The following is a 10639-nucleotide window of genomic DNA, read 5'->3' on the forward strand; positions in this document are numbered from 1 at the left end:
TGAGATCCAACAGAGTGTGGAAAAACCACAGAAATACTTTGGTATTAAGACACCCTCACCAACTGAAACGTTTTTCCTACCTTGACCATTTAAGCCTATTTACCACATTCCACCCTAACAGCTTGTTCTACTTAATCTCTCAGTACAAAGATTTACTGAGAATTTCTTTCTGAACAGAGTACTCTTGTGAAAGAAAGAATAGACGCCTGTTGTATATGATTAGTGAGGATAGGGTAATTGCTATGACAAAGAGACCTACATATGAGTAATGACTCAAATACAATACAAGTTTATTTCTTGCATCTTGGGTGGCAGGGCAGCTGTCCTCCCATGCAGCCATTCAGGAACCCATGTTAATGAAGGCCTGCTGTGCGAAAGGCATGGGGGAACACGTGGGATGTTTTTATGGGGCTAGAAGTGGGTATATCACCCGAAGTGTGCTCCATGGACTGTGTCTGTTTGCAAACAGTTTGTTACTAGGCTGTGGCAAGATAAGCACAGGAATTACGAGTAAAGCTTTAGAAACTTTTATATCATTTTTGACAGAGTAGTCCTATGTCTGTTGAATCTAACTAAAAAAACGTGAGTCTGAGTTTTATGTCTTTGTTTTTTATTTCATTTTTCTAGTAACTGTACATAGAGTATTTTACAAAAGTTTCAATCCACAATGAATTAGAAAAAAACTTGCCCTTAACTATAAATGGCTTGAGAAGCACTGGCATGCACTACTTCCCTTCATATTCCACTGGCTAGACCTCAGGGTCATGGTCATGTCTAACCACAGCGGAGGCTGGAAATGTGGTCTACCTGTGTGCAAAGGGAAAAAAGGAGAGAAGAGATGTTGTGAGCACTAGCAGTCTCTGGCATACTTAGCTTATATACCCTGAAACACAGCCTAAAATTAGAAGTAGGAGCCAGAAGACTAAGACACCTGGGGGGAGGTCAAGCTATGGGAGATATATCCAGCCTGGAGACCCTTGTAGACCATTGGCCTTACAGTCCAGAAGGATTTGGCTGGTAAAGCCAGAAGGAGAAATGTAGTCTTTATCTACTGTCCTCATTTCTCTCACAGTCTACTTTTCATTCTATCCCTTCCACCATGCTGTAGTTTGTCATTTTAAATTTAAACTGTGAAAAGAGCCTCGTTACAGAAGTCCCTACTTCTAGTCTCACACGTGTCCATCCCCATCTAAGAAGTGAATCCCTTCTGTAGTTCCCGGTCACTCATAGGCTAAAGTTAGTCTTTTGTTATAAAAAGCCTAAAAGGCCCCTCACGATTTAGCCCCTTTCTACCTCTTGTGCCTCACATGCTGACACCGTGCCCTGGGCATTCTGTTTCCCGATCCTGCAGACCTCCTGCTCATTCTCAGCGCACTCCATGCCCTCTTATGCCTCCTTGCCTTGTACTCTGCTCTGTCCTCACTGGGCTTTCTCCCGCTCCAGCCCTTCAGCTCTCAGTGTAATGTTCTTCATCGGTGAAATCTTCCTTGACTCTTCTCAGCTTGGTGAAGCACACTTCCCCCATGAGAATCATAACTGCTTGGTTAAGGAATAGCTATCTCCCCATGGAATGTATTTCTTCCCCTTAGACTGTGAGCTGAACCCGGCCTGAGAACATGTTTTCTCATTTGTGTATCTCAAGTACCTCATTTGGTTCCTGGCCAATAGTTAGTGCTCAGTGAATATTTGTCAGGTGAATGAATGAATGTTTTTCAACTTTTGGTCCATCTCTTTCTTCTGTTTCCAAGAATAAAGAGTTTGAGGAGGATAGGACAAGAAAGTTGAGACTCATCTAGAGTTCGACCTCAGGAAGACTGCCATTGGGAGACTCTGAAAAGTAGGTGTCTGGTATGGGATGTGGTATCTCAGTGCCTGGAGAGGGGAGACTGCTAGTTGTCTACTCAATTGCCCATCTTTCATTCTTCCTTACTAACAGAGTTCTTATATTATTGATGGTGGCCGTGTGTTCAGCTGAAAAACTACTTCTCTTAGATTCCTCTCTAGATAGGAGTAGCAATGAGAGGTGGGTGGAATATTTGGGTGGACATCTTGTCTTGGAAATCTCTTTAAAGCAGGGGTTCTTAACCTTTATCGTTCCATGAACCCCTTACTAAATCTGCACTGTACTGTGTATTATTTAATAAATATATCACACCCACCTGACACATCCCCATAAGAATGTTTTTTTGAGTTTAATTTCAAGCTCATGGACCCCTTGTTAAGAACCCTGAAAAGGGTGCTGACTTAACTGAGAGATCACCCATTTCACCTTTGCCCTGTCCTCATTGCTCTGCCCAGAACATGGATGTGGTACCTGGAACTGCAATTGCCAATTTTCTGCCAGGATGCAACCTTGAGGATGGAAAACATGAGCTAAGGATGGCAGAGGAGTGAGCTAGAAGGAGCCTGCGTCCCTAGTGAGATGGAGCCAATCTCCCAGCCTGGGCTTGACTTTTTTTACTTCTTTTGTTCACGAGAGAGTAATAAACTTTAGTTTCTTTAAGCCATTTTTATATTTTCTATTTTATATTATGCAAACCTAATCCTAACTGATACAAGGGGGATATTTATAGAATGCCTTCACATGTCAGGTATTTTAAACATACTACCTAATTTTGCTGTTTTTGATTAAGGTAGGCCAGATTGCACCTTGTTAGGTGTCACCTCTCTGTGCCTCAAGGTCCTCATCTGTAAAATAAGGACAATAGCACCTTCTTGGAGAGTTGTGAAGATTGAACAAGCTTATACATATAATGTACTTAGAACTATGCTTGGCACATGGTCAGTGCCCAGTGTTGGCTATCACTGTGTAAGCTATAACATACTCATAATCAGAGGCCCAACTGTATTCAGAAAACTTCAGTAACTTGTTTCAGGTCACACAGCCAGTAAGTGGGAGAGCCAAGATTCAAACACAGGCTGGTCTGACTCTTAAGACCATGCATTCCCCATTGCACAGTGGGGAAGGACCTAATCTGGGTAGGCTTCAGGGTGGAGGGGCCAGAGACCAGACGATGAATGAAATCCTACCTTTTGCTCTCCTGTGACCAAGTCTCCCTGACGAAGGAGCCGGCATCCATCTCGCCCTCTTGCGGCCACAAGACCCACTGTGAGAGCTTGGCAATCAGTGCTTCATGAAGGAAGCCAGGAGGGGGTGGCTACAGTCAGCGAAGGGCGTGGCCTAGTTGGCACATCTATGAGAAAGAGACCTGGGATTCAAAGAGAAGTTGGCAACTGACCAACTTCCCAGTCCCAAGTCCATTCCCAGGGCTAGGAGTGTCAGCCTCCCATAAAAGTAGGCCTAGAAAACTCGTCAGGCTGTTAAGACTTTCTTAGGCATGATAAAGAGCTCTCAAGAGAACCAATAGGAGAAACAGTTCCCACCTTCATGGAACTCATAATCTAATTAGTCCATCTGAGCAATCAGCAGGCAGACTGTGTATGAGTAAGAGCATAATTCTGGAGTCAGACTGCCTGACTCTGCTATTTACTGTGCAACCTTGGGCAAGATATTTAGCTTCTCTAGGCTTTGGTTTCCTCGCTTAAAGAGGGGAGTGATTGTGAACATCAAATGAGGTAGTATTTGTAAAGTCATTAGAACACTTACATACAGTAAGTGTGTAGTGTTTGTTAAATAAACATACACAGAATAGAGATTTATAAATAACAAATGAAATGCTCAGTGGGTAGTTAAGCTCAGTAAGAATTAGAGATGAGAAAAATTACACAGGAAAAAAATCAAGGGTTTCACTGAATGAAGTAGTGAGACTTTAAGAAATGGGTGGGGTTTGGGAGATGCAGAAGCCTGGCCCAGATCCAGAGATCAAAAGGCCAAGGTATGGAGGCAGAAACTGGCAAGGTGCAGAGACAGACGAGGCAGCTGACCAGCGGGAAGAGATGGCCAGACAGAAGGATTGGAAGTGGGGAATAGGGAGAGAGAAGAGTGGGTGAGTTGGTTGAGGACTGATTATATAAGATTTGAAAACTACTTAATTTTGTATGAGGAATATTTTTTCTATATTATTTATTGGTTATTTTTGTATTTCTTTTCTTTTTTTTTTAACTCTTTTTTTTTTTTAGATTTATTTATTTATTTATCTCCCCTTCCCCCCACCCGCCCCGGTTGTCTGTTCTCTGTGTCTGTTTGCTGCGCCTTCTTTGTCCGCTTCTGTTGTTGTTAGCAGCATGGGAATCTGTGTTTCTTTTTGTTGCATCATCTTGTTGTGTCAGCTCTCCATATGGGTGGCACCTTTCTTAGGCAGGCTGCACTTTATGTTGCGCTGGGTGGCTCTCCTTACGGGGAGCGCACTCCTTGTGCGTAGGGCTCCTCTATGGAGGGGACACCCCTGCGTGGCAGGGCTCTCCTTGCGCACATCAGCACTGCACATGGGCCAGCTCCACATGGGTCAAGGAGGCCTGGGGTTTGAACCACGGACCTCCCATGTGGTAGATGGATGCCCTAACCACTGGGCCAAGTCTGCTTCCCTGTATTTCTTTTTTTATGAGCTGTCTGTTGCTGTCCTTTGTTCATTTTCCTTTTAGATTGTTTATCTTTTGTGTTTCTTTATATAAACTAAAGAAATTAATTATTTATCCATAAGATATTATAAATATTTTCCCTGACTTACTAATCTTTTAATTCTATGTACAGCATTTTTTTCCTGTAAAGAAGCAAAGCTTTTCATTTTATACACCTAAACTTTTGGATGAGAGATCAGCTGAATTTCAATCAGCAGTACTTAATGACAACTTGAATGTAGAAGACGGGGAGAAGAAGCTATATCAAAGGTAAAACCACATTGTTAGGGAAATGCAAATTCAAACCACAATGAGATACCACTTCACACTCACCAGGACATCTATTATTAATAAAAGGGAAAAAAAGGAAAATAACAAGTGTTGGCAAGGGTGTAGAGAAACTGGAACCCTCCTGCATTGCTGGTGGGAATATAAAATGGTGCAGGCTCTGTGGAAAACAGTTTGATGGTTCTTCAAAAAGCCAAATGTAGAATTTATCTTTTTGAGCTATGTGGCTTAGCAAATCTACCCCTAGGTATATACCCAAAATAATTGAAAAGAGAGATTCAAACAGATACTTTTACACCAATGTTCATAGCAGAATTATTCACAATAACCAAAAGGTGGAAACAACCCAAGTGTCAATCAACAGATAAATGGATAAACAAGATAAATGATATGACAGTTTGAAATTCTTTTATGAATACCAAAAAGAAAAAGATTATGTTTTTGAGCTAATCCATTCCTGTGAGTATGGAGCCCTTCCCCCCTCCCCCCATATGACTCCCTCACCTATTCGCTGGTTGTTTTTGCTCGTTGTCTGCCTGTTGTCTGTTTTTTCTTTAGGAAGCAGGGAACCAAACCTGGGATCTCCCATGTGGGAGATGGATGTTCAACTGCTTGAGCCACATCCACTCCCTGCTCATTTGTTTTTGCTCCTTGTCTGCTCATTGTTTGCTTGTTGTTTGCCCATGTGGGAGGCAGGTACTCAACTGCTTAAGCCACATTCGCTCCCTATAGGGCCCTTTTGGTTTGTGAGAGAGGACTCAAGGATCACTAGCAGCCAAAGCTTAAGCACAAAGCCCCCCGAAAGACTTGGCCCATGGAGTAGCTTAAGGCTGAAGAGACAAGCCATATGCCTGATATCTCACAACTGAGCTCGGAAAGAAAGTGGAGCAACCACGACTGTGAGAGGAAGCCCAGAAAACAGACAAGCCCTATGCCTGGTTGCCCACAGCTGAGCTCCAGGATATGGTAGATTCTGGAGGGGAAAGCAGGGACCTTGGCAGAGACTGGCCACCACCTTGCTTCTTCATGTGGCAGGACCCCAGGATCACCAGTAGCTGACGGGTGAGAAAGCATCTCTGCTGATGCCTTAATCTGGATATTTCATGGCCTTGGAACTGTAAGCTTTTACCCTAAATAAAATTTCCCATATAAAAACCAACTTATTTCTGATATTTTGCATTGGCAGCCTAGTGGCAAACTAAGACAAGTGGTATATACATACAATGGAATATGACTCAGTTAAAAAAAAGTTATGAAGTTTTGAAACATGCAACTACATGGAGGAACCTTGAAAACATCTTGTTGGGTGAAATTATTTTTCCCTTATTTGGGGTAGTTGGCAGGTTTTTCTAGTAGATAGTTTCTAGTACAATTCCAAGGAGTTGCTCCTGATATTGGGGGGGATTGAGGACTGCAAGGAACAGAGACAGGGAAGGTGGGAAGGGGAGCTGGTGTACTGGGGAAGTTTGTACTAGTCCTAAGTAAAGATAAGATGCATAAGTACAAAAGTCCAGAGAAAGTTGGAAATACAGTTTGGTACAGAAATGAGAGTTCAGTGTCTCAAACAGAGATTCGAGAGTTGTCTGGTTAGAGATAACAGTAGAAAACATGAGAAGGAATAAACATACAGGAAGAAGAATAGAAGGCAGAGAAAAGAAACTTGAATAATAGCCACAGAGCCCAAGAGAAGTATCCACAGAGGAGACAGGACTAGAGCTGTGGAAGATCATAGACAGAACATGGGGTAGAAACACAATGAAGAAAGAATGTATAGAACTACGGAGCAGAGGAACAAAGGAGATTCAGTCGAAGGAGGTCTGAAAAAAGACCTTTAGTTTCTGACCACAACTGCAAGGGATGGACAAGAGGACCTGAAATCATTAGGTATAAACTGCTTAACTCAGAAGATGACAAAGAAAAAAGAAAGAAAGAAAAAAAAAAAGGAAATAAGAAAACAGCTACAAGTTACAAAAAGGTAAATGAAGGTATTTCCTTAGGTTAAGGTTCTCCTTTATATCTTTGAGGGTAGAAGGAAAGTAACTGAGAGAAAGAACTATTAAAGATATAGAGGAAAGGGAGATTTTGGGAAGTCAGGTTCCAGGTTTTCATTTCCCTGCGTAACTAGGAGGTAAGTTCACAAAAGCAGGGATTTCTGTCTGTTTTGACTTCTGCTATATTCCCAGTGCCTAGGACCATTCCTGGCATCTGGTAGGTGTCCAGTAAATATTGTCGAATAATGGAGAAGAGAAGGAATTAAGTCTAGACACTAGAAAGGGCTGGCGACGGAATGAAGGATAAATATCTCTTTCTCACAGACTACAGGAAAGACTGAGAGGCTAGAGGTAGGGAAGGAAGTCATGCCTGGTCTCCCTGGGATTTTTAAATATGTTATGCAATTAGGATGGACTGCAGGAGGGCAGGCCTGTTAGGAAACTGAGGGCAGAAATGCTCTCCTGCTCCTTATGCAAGGCAGCCAGGAAGTGGCCTGCGACCCCAGCTGGGCACTCTTCCCACCCCTTTGCATTCCAAATGAGTCCTGTGCACAATGAAGAAAGAGAAGTGGCAGTGCAGTGACATGATTTAGGTTAATGAGCAACTGATCACCTGCCAAGTGGGTGGGAATTTGTTGTGGGGTTTTTTTTCTGCCCATTTTTTTGTAGAAAAATGTCTTATGAATGACTCATCTTGTCTTATTACTCAGAGTACATATTTGTGAGCTGATAACAAAGAGGTCGAAACCCAAAAAGAGCACATCCAAAACCAACACTCGAAAATTTTTGGTGGATGGTTAATTCCCTATCTTTGTGGTGATAGTTTCACAGATGTATACACATGCCCAAACTACCAAATTTTACATATGTGCAGTTTATTGAATGTCAGTTGTACTTCAAGTAAGCTGTTTAAAAAAAGGAAAAAAAAGGTAATAATAAGAGTTTGGATATTTAATTTACCCATGATTATTTGTATATATAAATTTATTTAATCTTTCTTCACAGTCAAAGAGAAAGTCATTTTGAAATAAATAACTCTTTTTGGGAAAACAAAGAACAACCCAGGGAAATGAGATACAAAGGATGTTATTGTAGGATTCCCAACCACATACCCAAGATGAACTAGCAACTCCCTCTCCTGGCGGGGCGGGCTGAAGAGGAAACCTTCTTTGGTAAGCTGAGGTGAGAATGCTGTGTTCTTTTTGTAAACTTTTTTGTAATTCCTAATTGAGCTGACTTTCTCCTTGAGACCCATTCTCTCCTGGTCCCCTTCAACCTACAGAAAATCTTCCCTTTCATAGCCCAGATGGAAAGACGGCTTCCTCCGGTTGCTCTGCCATTCTGCTGGCCACAGGGTCCCGTTTCTCAGTCCTCTCATTGCACTTGAGAGACACCAGTGCACCCACCCAATGGATGGGCCCAGGGCCTGGCTCCCTGCCCCCAGCACACAGCAATGACCCAGACCCTTGCTGAGGAAAGTCCACTTTAAATTTTTCTAAAGAGGCTTTTGGAATGATTTTTAAGGAATTGAATTGAAGTGGCTAAGTGGCTATGTAATTAAAATTACTCCAAATCTGGCCTCTGCCATTGCGGTCTTAGGGCTCCTACCCCAGACAGTATGCTTAAAACAGGGCAGGTGCTCTTCTTCAACCTAAAGTAACATGGTTGCTCCTTGAAATTCGGGAAGGTTAGAGAATAAAAGGCCTGGTAGGGGGTGGAGGTGGGAGGGCAAATCAACATGTACTTTGGGAGTAGGAACTAATCTGCTTAGTAGGGCTGATTCATCAATGGGGGTGATAAAAGTCAACTACCTTCCTTAACTAATGGGCCTCAAATTCGCCAAAAACCTCCAAAGAACTCCGGAGGGAATGGAGCCTTGGGTGCCAGTAATTACCTTCTCATCATTCAGGTTCCAGCTCACATGCCGTCTCTGCAGAGGGGTTTCCCTGGCAACTCCCCATATCTAGTCACCATCATATTACCCTGTTAAAATTGCCTTCATAGCACTTAACAGCATCAGAAAGGATTAATTAATTTCTGTGTTTATTATCTCTCTGTTCTACATTAGAATATAATTTCCATGGGAGCAGGGATTTTATCTCCTGTGTTCACCACAGTATCACAGTGCCCAGAATGGTAGGGTAGGCAGAATAAAGAATGCCACCCCCCAAGATGTCACCCCAGCAACTCCTTAATATGTTACCGTGTGTGGCAAAAGGGGCTTGGCAGGTGTGATTAAGTTAAGGATCTTGAGATGGAGAGATTATCCTAGATATCCTGGTGGGTCCAAAGTAATCACAAGGGTCCTTACAAGAGTCAGAGAAGAAGTTGTGACAACAGAAGCATTGTCAGAGACTTGAAGATGCTACCTTGGCTTTATTTTTATTTTTTTATTTTATTTTTTAGGAGGTACCTGGTATTGAACCCAGAACCTCATATATGGGAAACAGGCATTCAACCACTGAGCTACACCTGTTCCCTGAAGATGCTACTTTGAAGATGGAGGAAGGGGACACGTGCCAAGGAATAAGAGAGGCTTCTGGATGCTGGAAGAAGGAAGGAAATGGATTCTCCCCTGGAGCCTCCAGAAACTCAGCCCTGCAGACACCTTGATTTTAGGTTTCCTAATCTCCAGAACTATGAAACGATAAATTTGTATTGTTTTAAGCCACTTAGTGTATGGAATTGTTACAGTAGCAATAAGAAATTATCACAAACTGTACCTGACACATAGTAGACAAATAAACATTTGTTGTTTGGCCAACTTCCTTATATATGGAACCTTAGCCCATAATAAAAACAATACTTTGCATCTCTATACTACTGTATAATAGCAAAATGTATTTATGTTGTGTATCTCATTTTATTGTCACAGTAGTTATTACCTTTATGTTATAGAGAGGGAAACTGAGACTTAGTTGCCCAAAGTCCTATAGCTTTTTTTTTTTTTTTAAAGATTTATTTTTATTTATTTAATTCCCCTCCCCTCCCCCGGTTGTCTGTTTTCTGTGTCTTTTTGCTGCGTCTTGTTTCTTTGTCCGCTTCTGTTGTCAGCGGCATGGGAAGTGTGGGTGGCGCCATTCCTGGGCAGGCTGCACTTTCCTTCGCGCTGGGCGGCTCTCCTTACGGGTGCACTCCTTGCGCGTGGGGCCACCCCTGTGTGGCAGGGCACTTCTTGCGCGCATCAGCACTGTGCGTGGGCCAGCTCGACACGGGTCAAGGAGGCCCGGGGTTTGAACTGCGGACCTCTCATGTGGTAGACAGATGCCCTAACCACTGGGCCAAAGTCCGTTTCCCTTTTTTTTCTTTTTTTGAGGTACCAGGGCTGGGGATTGAACCCAGGACCTCGTATGTGGGAAGCAAGCACTCAACCACTTGAGCCACATCTGCTCCCCATCTTGTAGCTTTTAAGAGGCAGAAGGTAGGTTCAGAACCAGAGCCTTTGCTTTCTCCTTTTGGTCTAATGCATAAACAATATTATGTTTACAATAAAGGACATGTAAAATTTTTCATTTGTAATCCTTTTACTTTAATGGATGAACCACTTTTCTTTTCCTGTCTTATAGTTCTCACCTATGTAAATAAACATTTTATAAAATCTTTGAAATCACAACATATTCTTTTTTTATTTAACATTATTTTAAAATCTAGGTGTGTCCAGATTCTCTGGGAAGCAGAGGCTAAGACAAAAGTATGAGTGCATGAGATTTATTGGGGGTAATGCCTCTGAAAGATAGAGAAGATGCAAGATTGGGTAGGGAGAGCCTCAAGTCATGTTGCAGATCTAACAAAGTCTTACTCAACCCAAAGAAGAAATCCAGGACAAAGACCGCCCCTTACAG

At 42.4% G+C, this 10639-nt stretch overlaps 1 long non-coding RNA gene across 5 annotated transcripts in view; it reads left to right on the plus strand.

The window, feature by feature from the left end:
• LOC101428680 (uncharacterized) overlaps nucleotides 1-10407 on the plus strand; it is a 32486-nt gene extending 22079 nt beyond the window's left edge. For all 5 annotated transcript variants that reach the window (XR_009188541.2, XR_001118212.3, XR_001118211.3 and 2 more), the window contains 4 exons: nucleotides 1749-1837; nucleotides 4652-4788; nucleotides 7803-7979; nucleotides 9204-10407. This is a non-coding gene — a long non-coding RNA (uncharacterized lncRNA). The remainder of the gene's footprint in view (nucleotides 1-1748; nucleotides 1838-4651; nucleotides 4789-7802; nucleotides 7980-9203) is intronic.
• Nucleotides 10408-10639: the final 232 nt, after the last annotated feature.

Source organism: Dasypus novemcinctus, chromosome 13, assembly GCF_030445035.2.
Source record: "Dasypus novemcinctus isolate mDasNov1 chromosome 13, mDasNov1.1.hap2, whole genome shotgun sequence".
NCBI classification, from domain to species: domain Eukaryota; kingdom Metazoa; phylum Chordata; class Mammalia; order Cingulata; family Dasypodidae; genus Dasypus; species Dasypus novemcinctus.